At 51.7% G+C, this 14772-nt stretch overlaps 1 protein-coding gene across 5 annotated transcripts in view; it reads left to right on the top strand.

The window, feature by feature from the left end:
• The first annotated feature begins 12082 nt into the window (after positions 1–12082).
• KCND3 (potassium voltage-gated channel subfamily D member 3) overlaps positions 12083–14772 on the top strand; it is a 99109-nt gene continuing 96419 nt past the window's right edge. For 2 of the 5 annotated variants that reach the window (XM_015298879.4, XM_046904075.1), the window contains exon 1: positions 12083–12666. The gene's annotated coding sequence lies outside the window, so the exon portion shown is untranslated. Of the gene's footprint in view, positions 12667–13279; positions 13406–14772 lie in introns of those variants that run through there. The other 3 variants (XM_046904073.1, XM_046904074.1, XM_046904076.1) reach the window with 3 other exon arrangements.

The following is a 14772-nucleotide window of genomic DNA, read 5'->3' as shown; positions in this document are numbered from 1 at the left end:
AGATGCTGCTAAAGGGAGTTGTGACAAGTCCAGGTTCAGAAGTGTCTTTGTTCTGCTGTGGCGCTGAGTGCTGGCAGCCTGTAATTCATTCAGGAAAACCCACAAATGAAGTGAAGGAGAGGAAATGAGGACGCGCTGCACAGCTCCTGTCTGCCCCAGGCCAGGAGGCAATGGACAGCACAGGGCTGCTGGCAGCCTCAATGCTGTCCCCCAGCCCACCCTGCCCCGAGCAAGCACACAGTGCTCTGTTCACCCTCAGCTTTTTGTCCTATGCCAGGGGCTCCCGTGCCTGAGCTCCAGATGCAAACAGAAAACAAAACGCACAGCAATTAACAGAGCAGCTCTGCGCTGCTCCTGCAGCCACAGCGAACACCGCGCATTTCTGGAGACCGCGTGGAAATCAGTTCTTTAAGTCTGACACGATTCTTATCAAGGAAAGGGATCCAAATTCAGGACCGCTCTTGCTGGTGGGAGGAAGAACTCCATGGTTTGGCTTTTGGTGATGGGAGCAGCCGGCAGCAGCTGCCCCACAGCCCTCAGCCTGCTGTGAGCTCCTGGGGAGCGCAGTGCTGCCCATGGGGGTCCCCAGTGCTGACCCCCACCGCTGCATGCAGACACCACTGCGCTCCTCCACTCGCAATCATTGGGGAAAGAACAGCTGTTGAAATATAAATGCGCGACTAATTAGACGTGATTGAGGATCCTAAACTGCTATTTTTAGCTTCAAATTAAAAAAAGATTGGATGAACCCAATGTTTGTGCTCAGCATTTCAGAGCCGGAGGGGAGGAGCGCCCACTCGTCCTGCTGCACACAGCAGCACAGCCTGGGGCCAACAGGAATCAAATGGGACAGCAGGTGCACCCCTGGGCTGCTGTGATTTCCCCCATCATGTCAGCCTTTTGTATTTCAGAAACATCAAATTGCCAATAGACTTTCTGACCATCCCTGTTCATTAACCCTTCTCCCATCCCAGCACGTGCTGGCTTTTGATTTAAACAGGAAATAATTTTTTTGAGCAGTTTCCAGGCTGCTTCCATTAGGCATTCAGGTTGTAGTCAATGAGCTCGAGTTAATTACTTGCCTAAAACAGAGCGTGCTTCTGCCTGAACCCGTTGCTCATTTGGGCTGGAAACACTGCTTTTGGGGAGAGGGAGCACCACGGGAACACAGCCAGGTGCATCCCAACCACCCATGCAGAGCCCGGCCATCAGATCTGCAGCAGCACAGAGCTCAGCCCTCCAGCATCCTCAGGCCTACATCTTTGCTTTTGGATCCCTGAATTATGACTTCCCCACAAGCCAACAGCCCATGTGCTCAAGGGGAAAAGCAACACTTAGAAATGGATTATTTTTTTTTGCCTACTGCGTTGTTTTCCACTCAAAATCCTTGGCTCGCGAGCAGACAGGGCTGCATCCAACCCAGGTGAACCCTCATTTATCCAATATCAACAAAGCCCTAATTGAGAGATCAATTGGGAACCTGCCTCGTCACACACAATTTGGAGAGCTGACAAAGCCACCTGTAGGGGCTGGGAAATAAGTTCTGCCTCATTACAAAAGAAATTGCATCTAAATGAAAAACAACATATAATAAGAGGTCTAAAATGCCTGCAAAGCGCTGCCAAGCAGACAGGTAGTGCAGTGATATATGGCACAAGCTGTGCCTTTGACAAGGGTCACCCTTAATCCTTCAGCAACCGAAGGAGCTGAACTCATTTCCCAAAGGTGGAAATGTTTGGGGTTTCGTTATGATGACGTGTGAATTCCAGGGCAGAGAATGAGTGCTCCTGAGCCCAACTGCTGCACCTCTTGGATAGATTAAAACGTTAACAAGTGTGCATACAGCAAAGCAGGAGCACGTTGAGTGGGCTTCCCTGCAATGTCTGGGAGAGATGTCTGAGTCGGAATATCCTTCACTCCCCACTCGGGTGTTTGAGATTGGGGTAATAAAAGACATTCTGGAAACAGCCAATGATGGTAAAATGATGTTTTGACGCGGAGGTCATACGTGGCTGATGGGAAAAAATGAACCAAGTCAATGATAGAGGAGGTGCCTGAAAAATCCTCTCTTGCAGATGATGAGGCTCCACTCAGCAAATCCCAGAGTGATGGATTCCACAGAATAAATCCCTCGCTGTCTTGGTTCACCTCCACAGCCCTCTGCTTTGGGACCAACCGCTTCATCTCAGCTTTTCCTCTTTACATTTGGAGAGCCGATTGCTTTCCCCATTGGCTCTCTGCACTTTTTATCCCACACCAGTCTGTGCCCATCCCAGTGCCCCCAGTTCCCTCCTGGCTCTGCTGCTCTGGGGAGCAGCACAGTGCAGAGGGGTGGGATGTGGCCCTGAGCAGCACGAGCCCAACATGAGCTCCAACAGGAACCAAGCTGAAAAATACGACGTTTCCTTCAAAACTGAGCATCCCCCCACCTTATTTCTGAGCCGTGTATGTCACTGATTTACAGCCTGAACAAATACTGCATCGTTTTTCAGGTGTCAGTACCATTTTCAAGTAAATCTCAGAGAGATTTCAATATAAAGCGTTATTACAGACCTAAAGAAATGGAAACGCCACATTTCACAAACATCAGCTGTGAACGTTTTTGGCTTCCTGAGAAATGCCCCACTTCCATCAGAACACCGCAGAGCTCCACCAAACGCAGCACACGTTCACAGCTTGACTCGAAACCCCATCTTTTTCTTCCAGCAAATAAAACATGCTGCTGAAATGTTCTGCCCCGCTCCAACGTTCGCCCTGCACGCGGATTGCACTCTGTGATCAATAAAGCTCATCATTCATTTCACTCTCTGTCACGTTCCAGGCTAACCTGGTGCACAGCTGTGCCATCGCTGCACTGCGCCCACTGCTCTCGGGGACCCTTTGCAATGGGGAGAGCTGCCCTCGTGAGCCCCAGGCAGCACTGCTGGCTCCACCTCAGCCCCAGCGAGCTGTTTTGCTGTGCTTCACCTCTTCATGAGAGCTGGAGGTTTATCATTAGTTCCTACCTAATGCTGGGAATTCACAGCCCTTCTCACCGCCAGGGTTTGGGAGCAGGGCGCTCAGGGATCACCAAAATATCCCCAGAGAGAAAGAAACGTGGGGCCCTATTGCACGAGGCAATATCTCGCTCTGGGAAAAAGGACTAACCAAGAGTGATCATCACAAAGCTTAAAAGTAGACCCAAAATAGAATTTTTGCTAAAAATAAAGAAAAAAAAAGATTAAAAGCCCGTGCTGGTTGCAGGCAGGCACTCAGCATCCTCCCAGAGGCTGCTCTCTGCTCAGTGCATGCTGCTGCTGGCTGCAGTGCATTGCTGCTGCTATGTGACACTGCCCCATAGTGAGCTGATGCATGGGATGCTCTGCAGCTCAGGGCTCCGCAAAGCATAGAGCTACATCAAACCAAATGAGCTTTAGTCAAATCACAAGAGCTGACAGCAGAGAAATCCCATGTGCCACGTTGTCAGTGCACGTTGCAGGACGGGGCTGCGCTGCTCCCCTTGAAGGGCTGCGGCTCTCCAGCACTGCCAGAGCACAGCAGTAGCACCCATCCCAAGGGCCAAGCACAGAACACAACCCCAGCACCAGCCCTGCTGCACAGCTCATTTCATTCCTTTGTTGCTCCCTGCCACACCCAGGTCAATCACAGAGCTTTTTTTACATGAACAATGCACACAGAAGCAGAGCAGTCCTCCTGCTGTTTCCCTTTGCTGTCCCCATGCCATAGATCTGGCTAACCTGCAGCTGACAGCAAGCCTCACACCACCCTGTCCCATTTCCTGCCTTCAGTCTGCCTCCTACCCCTATCACAGCAGCAAGCATCCATCACAGAGCCAATGCTTGCACTCCAAATGAAGACCGACCACCCCAGGACGAGCCCACCCCATCACCTCCCAGTTATTTCTCCATCTCTGAGCTGCACCAGTGGTGGTTCACAGGTGGGGCAGAGGCTGTGCAGTGTGCAGCAATGAGAGGGAGATGCAAAGCATTGATTTTTGCTTTGCTACACAAAGATCTTTCGCAGTGATGCAATGCTACTAAAGAATGCTGAGGAAACTGGTAATGCGTTGGCATCAAAGAGTGTTTGGGCAATTAGCTCATAAAAGGAGACATCAATCCACCAGGGTGAAATAACGGTGGGTTCATGTTGCTACATGCCCTGTTCTGCATTTGATGACAAATTATTAAGATCTGATGAGCAAACATTCCCTTTAAATCATGTAAAGGTTAAATGATTTTACACGATGCTCAGGACTGCCCACAGAAGGCCAAACACTGCTGCTTCTATCTGGGCTGAGCAGAAAACACCATGCTGTAGAAACAGAATCAGGGAATCACCATTGGGAAGCACACTCTCCTCTTTGCCACCACCCTCTTAGAACACGAGAGGTGAGGGGTGGCTGAGCAGGGCTTGCTGTGACTGCAGGGCTGCATGCAGCCAGGCACGGACAAGGCCCTCTGCTCTCTGGGTTTGTTCCCCTCTGTTAGGACCAAAGCAGGTCTGTGCTGGATGGAGCTGGAGCAAAGACCACGGGCCCCAACCAGGAAGGGAAGAGGTGTGCTGCCAGGAGATCCCTGATCTCATCACTGCTGCAGAGTGGCAGCCTGGGTTAATCTCAGCTCTCAGAGCTTTCCTGAGCTGCCCCCAGTATTTCCTCCCCCCATCCCTTCAATTTCAGGTTTAATCCTCCAGCGCAAGTGGAACTCAGCCAACCGCTTGCCTTCCAGGTCGAGGAATAATCTGTATAATTTTTTGTAAATTAGTAGAATGAAGTTAAGAAGAATAACTGCAAGAGACCAAAGTGGCACAAGCACACCTTAATTCTGTGAAACCTAAAGGAATCAGAGCTCCCCCTTCAAACCACCACTATGCACCACTGAACTATAGGCATGCTGGCAGTGCACCTGTCCAGGCTGCTGCTGAAGAAGCGTTTCTTGCAGGGGAAGGAGCACACAGACCCATGTCACTGTGCAGAGTGATGCACAGCAGCCCAACCGAGCACTGCTGAGCCAGGGCGCAGCTGCAGCGGTGTCAGCAGCTAATTGGGGCATGCTGGAGTTCACACTTGGCCACCAGCATTGCAGCAGACAAGGCACGGATGCTAAGATGGAGAAGGAAGCAAAGCGAGCCAGCAACATCATGCCAGAAGGTGAATCCAACCTGCTCATCCCTGTGCCCCAAACCACAGAGAACCCATCCCGGGATGCAGGAATGGTATCAGTAACACAGAGGCAGCAGCTCCTTCAGCACAGACCCAGTTTGGTTTTAATTTACAGCTCACGCCGGACATCTAACAAGGGCCTTTTAGCACAGAAGACGTTAAAAGGAACATTTCCTGACAACAGGAGTAGCTTGTGGCCAAAGAATAAATGTTCTGCAACAGCTCAGGCACTGAATGTCATCATCTCCCTCTGAAGGATAGCGCTGTGTTGTCAGGATTATGTGAAATTATCCTCAGCTCCGTACGCAGCGCTTTTTTTCCAGCTGTGCATCTTATCTTCCTGCCTGAAGGTCAACTGAGAATTATCCACCCCTATTTCTGCTCACAAACAGGGGCCATGACTGACGTTGGGAAGCACTAACTAGGGTTATTCAGTACGATTCATAAATGTCACTACAACCCTTCCGAGAAGCAGCAATCAGCCACAGGGTTCGCCCCCTGGAGCAACCAGTGCAGGTGTTGGTATTGCCCAGCCCCAGGGCCAAGCTCATTTCCAGCAGATGAGAAGTCACACATTTGCTATTGTGGCGGTTTATAGGCAGTGATAACACAATTAGCAGCAGCAATGTTTGTTCAGTAGAGGTGTGGATGCAGCACTTGGGGACGTGGCTTGGTGGGCATGGTGGTGATAGGCTGACGCTTGGACTCAATGAGCTTAGAGTCATTAAGGTTGGGACAGACCTATAAAGATGCTTATTCTGCACCATTCACCCATGCTTTCAGCTGCACACAAGTGGTTCTGTGGTTCTGTTGTGTATATTTGCTACAAGGTACAATGCCACCTTACAGGAGGAGGACTCCAGACCCATGCAACGCTCTGAGCAGTCCCTACCAAGCGCCACGTAATACAGCATATTGGCTCACACTGCTCCGACATCTCTCATCAAGCACGTGCCCATATAGCCCTGAGCACTCCGTAGGGCTATCAGTGGGCAGCTGTGCTGTCCCGGCCCCATACCAACACCCCAGCCATGCCCCTGAGACCAGCCCCCGAAAATAAGCAATCACAGGAGCTCAGCTAGCAGATTTACCGGCTCCTTCCCCGCATGTTTGAGAGCTTTAGATGATTTATCTGCTCAGAAAAGGATTATTTTTGAGCTTCTCTTTGCCAAAAATGTAAGCCTTATCAGATGGAAATCAGAATCCATTCTTCAGATCAGCAGCCCGGATCCAAGCCGAGGTGGAAAGGAGGTCACACAAAATACAGACGCTTCCACGACCGCTCGCCTTGCTTTTCTCAAGCCTTCCACCTGCAGCTCTGACCCCAGACAAGCTGTGCCTTTGCACACCACTGCATGCTGCAGCTCCCAGCCAAGTCAGCAGTGCAGCCGGGCAATGGCATGCATCAGAGAAGCCACCCAGAACTATTGCTTTGCAACACACTGAAAAAACCACATTTGCTTTTCCTCCTGGTAACACGTGAGCAACACACAGCTGGGGCTCGAGGAGCAATAAACACAACGTCACATCAGACCTGTTGGTTGCCTGCATCAATTCTGAGCCAGAACCATTTAGCACCGCTCCTCAGCTGATCTCACACAGACAAAGGCAGCCTCTCGGGCACCAGATCCATGCAATGAGGACAACACAAGGAAAAAGCTCCTCAGTGCTTCTTATATTGAGGAAAAAAACCTGCATTTCTGCCAATGGCAGAGAAGAGGACGTACAGGGAGTTGGTTCTCTCAGCTGTGTGCTCTGAGAAACCGGACAACGTCTGCAAATTCAGAGTTACCCAAATCAAAAGTGCCATAAAACGGTGAGGTCTCATCAATACCAAACCCATCATTTGATGGAACTCTATTCGAAGCCTATTACACAGATTTATTGCTTGCTATTTAAACATTTCCTACGTTCCTATTTATGCTGGCTTCTATTAATCCCCACGACATCATTCTGGGCTGCGTTGCTTTGTACACATTATTCCTTCCACAGAGAAATACTACAGTAAAGGCAGCATTACCTAGCATTTATTGTGGTTGCTGAATGCTTATTTTCTTCCCCAACTACTTTAAAAAGGTCTCTTAGTCAGAAAAAACTGTGGTTTTTAAAAATAAAACTCCTCTCATTTGCCAGCCCATCACCCAACACCAAACCAGCCACCAGTAAAGCCAGTCAGATTTAACAGCACCTCCTCCAGCTGTTTATACAGGCAAGAAATAAGGAACCCAAGCTGAAGGCAGCCTGCTTCCTGCTCTGCTTTTGGACACAGAGGGTCTTGTGAACAGGCAGAGATGAGCCACATGCCAGCAGAACCACCAGCCAACGTATAGCACACCAGGCCCAGGAGAAGGCAGGAGAGCACCAAGCTCAGGCAGCACCTGGGGAGCTCAGATGAAGCACTGCCTATTCCAGAAGAACTCCATCTAACACTGGACTACCTGACCCCAGTCACTTCCATTACCCACAGGCTATCAGCCCCCCTGCTCTGAGCTCTGACCAAGCGTAGCTCACGCTGCAGCACAAGCCCTCCTTTATAACAAAGGCCTGAGCTGAGGATTAAGATGTGAATCCCAGGTTAGCCCTTCACAATACAGACAGAGCCTCCCCTTCATCCAGCAGGCTGCTCCTGCACCAGCAAGGCAGAAATAATGATCTTGCTGCATTCAATAATTCAAAAAAATATATCCTATTAAGCACGAACGCCAGTTGCAGAATTTGTCTGCAGGTGAAATTCTTTTTAATCTGCTCTAAGATAAGAGCAAATCTATGTCTGCCCGCCAGCACTTCTCACGCAGAAGGGTTTGGTAGAGAAACGAGCAACAGAAGGGTGCAAGAGCTGCACCAGGCAGCATCACACTGCCTTACTCCTCACCAAGGAGGGATGCAAAACTCTCCAAGCAACACAGCAGAAGTACATTACTGTATGAATACAAAGAGCAGGACTAACCTCATGCACTCCAGGCTGCTCCAACCAGCACTCCGATCCCCCAGCATGCAGCTCACAGCACACAGCTGAGCCCAAATGCAGCTCCTGGCTTTTGCTGGCCGCCCATCACACCCTGCTGTGCACCTGTGTCAAAGCCAACATGCAGGAGCAGCTGTTCTCAGTTGGCATTTGCAGAGAAGTAAGGAAGGATGGGTAGAGAAGAGCAGAGCACAGCCTTTTTATAGCTGTGTGCCTCCAGTGCTGCCCAGCTGGGCAGGATGGGCTCCCAGCCCCATGTCTAATAACAATAAAAGGAATCACAGCACTGCAGGGCCCGTTCCCCAGACAATAGCGAGCCAGGCCATGTATTGCTCTCTGGCCATTGACTTGATTTAAAATGCACTCTTAAACGTGAAAGAACAACTCCTTAAATTTGCAGTAAATGTATAGCTCCACAGATCTGATTTACTGGTTATGAGCCACCGAAGAATTGCGATTGCAATTTATTGTATTGTTGACTGTAGCAACGAAAGCCTCAGCATCACTGCAGCTCTGGAAACTGTGGAAGCCTGACCGTGTAAAATGAATCATTTATTTCAGGTTGGGTTGTTGTTGTTTTCTGAAGTTTTTCTTTAATTGACCCCACAACTTCCAGCAGGGGGTGGTGATTACTTTGATGGTGACTCTCGCCCAACAACCAAAGCAGTGAGGTTGGCCTGGGCTCTGCTCGTGTGCAGTTTTTAGCCCTGGTTGACTCTTTAACTGTGAGAATTCCCAGCTGATGGCAAGCACCAGGTACAGAAAGAAGTGTATGGCCTCCACGGCCTGTCTAACACCAGGCTGCAGCAGGGAAGAACACACAAAGCAGCAAAGAATCCATGCACTCCTGCAGCGCTTTTAGCCTTAAGCCAACAGCTCTGCTCCATCCCTGGCTGGCATTGCTCAGCCCATCCCGCCCGGCCCTGGGGATGTTCACACCACGCTCTCACTGCTTTGGACATCTTTGGACGCTGATGATGTGGAATATGGCCAATTAAGCCCAATTCCTGATGAGAAGTTGCAGCGAGCGGCACTGCAAACCAGCATCTTTATTTTAACTCACCGTAGGAAATGAGACTGGGGAAGAGCAAGACGTGGTATGCACAGGGGAGAAAAGGGGAACGCTGAGCCATAAATCAAAACATCTCAGCAGTGCTCCTGTCCTTCAAGGGTCTTTTCCCTCTGCTCTCACGTGTGATCCTTTCTTGATTCATTGAGGTCAGCTGAGCAGAAAATGTTGCAGCTGCTGGCTAGATAGCAGTGCTGCTGGACAACATCCACGGCTCCTTCCTCTTTCCTTTTGGAAAGAAGTGGCAGAATGCAGCTGCCCGTGCAGCTTTATTTCAGGCTGGAACACCTCCAAACACGGGGGGAAAAGGAGGAGGGGGGGAAGTAACATGCTGTAAATCAGAGATGGCTTTGAACCGAAGCCCACAGACCCCAGCATGGACCGTCCTCATAGAACCACATCACTGGTGGGCTGATGGGCTCTGTGAGCCTCACAGGGTACAGCCAGTGCCCCTGCAGTGTTCTCAGTGCAGAGCTGACACAGTCCCAGTCTCCCGCCATTGACCTCCAGCCCTGAACGTCTCCCGATACTGAAACGTCTTCAAAAGGGGCTGAAAATCTGAAAAAATCAAGAGTTCCCCTTGTGCATTTCTGATGGATGCTGAGAGAATGTATTCTGGTTTTCATTTTATACAGACTTCCTTAGGAAGTCCCCGACAACGGTTCTGCAAAGAAAAGTAAAGCAGAACTGTGTTATGAAAGAGCTTAAGCAGAAGTCCAAGAGTCAGCCAAGGTGTGGAAGAGCTGTGGGGAGCAGCAGATACACTCAAGCAGCTGTGTTTTCCAGCCCTTATCAATCAGCAGAGCACACATACAATTTTAAGGCTGCAGAGACTGACTATCATAGCCTGGTTAATGATCTTCAGTTTGTGCGGGCACTTTTGCAAGCTTGGATCCAAAGCGAGGAAACCATTGGCACGATCTGTAGGGCATAAGCAGACTACGGAGCTACACCATTATGGCAGGCTGTAATTCCAAGCATCCATGCTAGCTTTATTACTGCGACTGCCATTACAGAATGCTTATGCAGCACGGCCATGGAGCCAGTGGGCTATTTAGGCGCAGAATTAATGAGGGATAGCACCCAGTGTAAAGAACAAACACAATACATAAAACAGGCTGTAGAGGCGCAGGATACAGATACAGAACACAATGTCACAGCAAAAAGAAAAGGTGTCCTTCATCTTTAGACTATCTTTAAAACTTACGTTTAACCTGCATGGTTTATTCCGTTTGTGGGCTTCATTTTAATGGTAGTAGGTTCAACTTCTTCGGTAATGGGATGGCAGAAAGTTGGTCAAAAAGTGTTAATAAGATGTATAATTGGTTCATTAGAGCCTAAAGAGATTCCTAGAAAGCAAGAGAGAAAGGCAGAAAGGAAGAATGAAAGAGAAAGGCAGAGAGAGAAGGAAAAAGGGAACGAAGCACTGAGAGAAGAAGGAATGTTTTCCCGTCAGACTATTTGCAGCTAGCTTGCTTTTGACTTTCATACTCTATTTAAAAATACAAAATCAGGAGCAATAAAAAAGAGCTCCCAAATTAGTTTTTTAATAGAGATCGGAAGTTAAAAGGGGCCGAGTCATGGGGGAAAAGCTGTTCAGAAGCACAGCCAGGCCAGAGCTGGAGAAGGGGAGGCCGGAGAGCGCCGGAGCTGAGCAGAGGCAGAGTGCTATGAGCAGCACTGACTTAAATCACAGCCATGTCTTTTGTACCAGTAAAAGCCAAATGGCGTTTCTTGTTTTACTTTCTTCTGTGCATCCGCGAGAGGAAAAGAGCGAGCGGAGATATAGGAGGCACTTTTAAGAGGAAAGTGCTGAAGACGTTTAGCAAAGACGGATTGTGGGCCCTTTGATGTGCTTAAATTCAGAGGAGCGCTGAGAGTTTCTCATGGAAGTCTTAAGATTCACTTTGTCCACAACTACCCATGTGTATTAGTATCCATATCCTACAGACTGCCGTCGGTGGCGTCAGCATAACCTCACCAAGCAGGCTGAAGGCATCGTGGTGCAGCTCACTGCTGGGGGAACTGTTCTGGGGGAGGATTACCCACAACCTGACATTCAGAAATGATTTTTTTTTCTTTAATACAACTTCCACGGAGTTACTGGGGATTAGACAAAGCTGAGCCAGTGTGCTGGGTAGAGCGTGGCTCTGGCACAAGAGATGCATCACATTTTCCTACCAGACCAAGTGCTGAAGTGTTTGAGGATTTGTGGTTCGGTTGCTTTGGTTGCTTTGCTCTTTGTTTTGTTGTTTTGTTTGAGTTTTTCTTGGGAGGGTGGGGTGGGGAGGGGTGCTTATGCTTAGAGGCTTTCAGGGGGGAAAAAAGACTTCTTATAACACAAAGACAACGAATCACCTGGAAGTCTGACCCTGCTTAGCGGCACATCCGTGCCCTCCCGTCCCTTTCCTTCGCCAGAAGCCACAAATCCGGGGCTGCACCTGGGGAAGGAAGGCGGTCACTCCGGGTGACCTCTGCCGGCGGCGGCGGGCCGGGGGGGGTGGGCGCGGGGCCGGGAGGGCGCGGGGCGAGACCCCCTCACCGCATCCTTCCGAGGGGACCCCGGCCCGAAACAACTCCCCCCGGCTCAGAGTGCCCCCAGCCCCTCCCGGTCCCGCCCCCGGCTCAGCCCGCAGCCCCCGGCCCCGTTCGGTCCCCGGGGGGCGGCGGCGCGGGGCGCGGCAGCGCTTCTCCCCCCCCCCACCCCGGCCCGCTCCCCGCGGAGCTGTCCGCCGCCGCCGGTGCTGATCGCGGCGCTCCGCCGCCGCCCCGCGCCCGCGCACTCCGCGCCGCCCCGCGCAGCCCCGCGCCCGCCCCCGCGCCGCGCTCCCGGCAGCCGCATGGCAGCGGCCGCGCTCGGCTGGGTCCGCGGCCGGCAGCGGCGGGCGGGCGGGGCGAGGCGAGGCGGGCGGCGGGCCGGGACCCCGCGGAGGTGAGCGGGGCCGTGGGGACGGCGGCCGGGGGGAGGGGGGCACCTGCGGGCGGGGGAGGGCGCGCCGGCGGCGGGGGGAGGGCGAGGGGCAGGGGCCGCTCCCGCCCGTCCGCGCCCCCGCTCCGCATTCCCTCTCCTGCTCTCACCTTCCTCGCCGCTCCGCTCCCTTCTCTCCCTCCCCTCCCTCTGTTCCACCCTCTGCCCGCGCGGACCCTTCCAGCCCCCGAACTCCCGGCGATAGATTAAAGTGCGGAGCTGAGCTGGGGAAGGATGCGAGGCAATGGCGAGGCAGCCGAGCTCCTCTATTTCGTGTACGTATCTGTCTTACTTTATGGAAGTCACTAACTATCGCTGCGGCGCATCAGTCAGTGCCAGAGCTGCCCGGCAGAGCGGAGCACGACTGGGTTGCTCTCGTTTGGGCTGAGAGTTATTTATTGAAGGGAGATTCGCCGGCAAACATAAGTGAGCAAGGATCAGCTCTCTGAGCATCTGGAGTCCAACTTCTGACCGCGGATGAAAGAGGGATGCAGAGAGGACTGGTAAGAGCTGCCAAGGAGCTAGGCAAGCAAGAACGGCAGGATGAGGAGGAAAGGGGACGGGGTGGGAGAAGGAGAGGGGAGAAGGAGGAAGGGGAAGATCGGCTTCGGGCGGGGGTATTTCTTTTCATTCCTGCCTCCTGCCCGGGCTAAGGCTGCCTGTGGGCTCACGGTGCCGGAGAATGGCTCTTCTCCAGGAGAAGGGACCTCTCCCGCGGGTTCTGCTGCCCGAGGGGCACAGCGGCCGCTCCGGGAGGGACCGATGGAGTTCGTCGCACGCCTTGCCCCCCGGCCCCCAGCCTCGCCGGTGCCGGCACGTCGGCCCGCAGCGTAGGCTCGGGTGTGCGTTTAATGGCTCCGGTTGCTGTGCCTCCGGCAGCTCGCACCGCCCGTCCTCGGGCTGCATCCCCCCGTAGGTCCGCGCCCGCGGATGCTCCGGGACCTGGCAGAGATCTGAAGCTCCGAGCGGGGCTGGAAAGGGAGGGGGCAAAACCAGCCAGCTCAGGAGAGAGGCGGGGGGGGGGACTGTCTCCGCTGCAGCGAGGGAGAAGCCGTTTAGTCATCTCTCTCTCTCTATTTTCCCAATGATGATGGCATTTTCTGATTGCCTCTGACTGCATTTAGAGAGGGAGTCGGGAGGCAGGCACAGCTCACCTCGTACCCTGAGCAGCGGTGCTCCCTCCCTGCCTGTTCTCTCTCTCTGCTTGTCCTGCCCCGGGGCGCCGGGAGCCTTTCCGTGCAGGTAATGGGGTGCTGCGAGATGGGGCGCCCGGGCTGCTGGGGTGGGCAGGACTTGGCATGCAGTTATTGTAAGCCTGTTGCTTTTGCTCCCAGATCTCTGCACCTGGCTGAATGGGTGCTTTGCAGAAAGTTTTATTATCAGATGTGACCGGGAAGGGAAAGGAATACGTGGCTGAAAGAGGATTTTGAAGCCCTGAGTGGCATATTTTGCTTTTAAGTGAGAGTATCTCTGCTGCCTGAGCCTGACCCAGCTATGGAGAGAGAGCGAGAGAAGGGATGATCTCCAGGCTCTTCATTCCCATTAGCACTGTATCTCATCAAGACACTCACTTGTTTATCAGCCATATTTTAAATCATCCCTGTCTGCTTCCAGAAACAGAAATGCCACGAGATTTAGTTCTGTTTTTGTGAGGCTGTGAAGAAGCATTTATTAAGTATGGCAATGGCAATAGAAGTTAATGTGGTAAGAATCCATTGCTTATTTGCTGACCCTTCAGGTAAACAGCAGTGACTGTTCCCTGAAGTTTTCCTCCACAGCTGCATTGATCCAACAGCACACGCCAGGGCTTTGCTTTTAGCCTGGGATCACATCGGAGTGCCAGGGCAGCACAGCCGGGCGGTGGGGAGGGATGGAGATGGGGTTGGAATCCGCAGAGGTGGGCTCATGCCAACGGCTTTCCCACCCCACGTGCTCGCACGAGGAACAAACCTCCTAACTATCCGCAGAAAAGAGTTATTTTCTCCACCAATTATGACTTTTTAAAAGTCAGACGGAGGCAAATGATTGCATTTTGTGCACCAGGTCTTCTAAACGTCATCAACAGGCTACCGATACAAGTTCCTTCCAAATTACATGCAGAAATTACAGTAATTAAAGGCAGAAATGTGTGTGTAGGCAAGTATGTGCTTGATAGAGTTGCAGTGTGTCTGTTTCCAACGCGAGCTGAAGAGACTCTGGCACCCATACAGTATATTTTGTGCCCAGGCAATTGCTTTCCTGCCTGAGGAGAATGGTTAGCAGTTACCAAACCCAGACACGGAGGGCAGAAAAAGGGCTTCTTTCCATAGTTAATAGAGAAACTGTTCAATTGTCTTGTTTTGTTTTGTTTTAAGCAAGCTGTGCAGCTCTGACTTACAAATCCAGTCCCATCTCTCTTAGTTTTCTGTCTCTTCTTTTGGGGCAGAGAAGTCCCAAAGACGAGAAAAAGCAAAACCTTTCTGAGAAGGGGTTTGATTATTCTTTGCCCTCTCAGTCCTTTCTTGCAGACGCCCAACTTACATCTGACAAAGGCTTCTTTGAGTATTTTGAGGACCAAATGGGACAGATTAAAGCAGCTTTGCAAACGGAGCTGCGTGCGCTAAGTTCAC

The sequence above is a fragment of the Gallus gallus genome, chromosome 26, assembly GCF_016699485.2.
Source record: "Gallus gallus isolate bGalGal1 chromosome 26, bGalGal1.mat.broiler.GRCg7b, whole genome shotgun sequence".
NCBI classification, from domain to species: domain Eukaryota; kingdom Metazoa; phylum Chordata; class Aves; order Galliformes; family Phasianidae; genus Gallus; species Gallus gallus.
The sequence above is the reverse complement of the archived record's forward strand: the minus strand, read 5'-3'. Positions and strand labels throughout refer to the sequence as shown.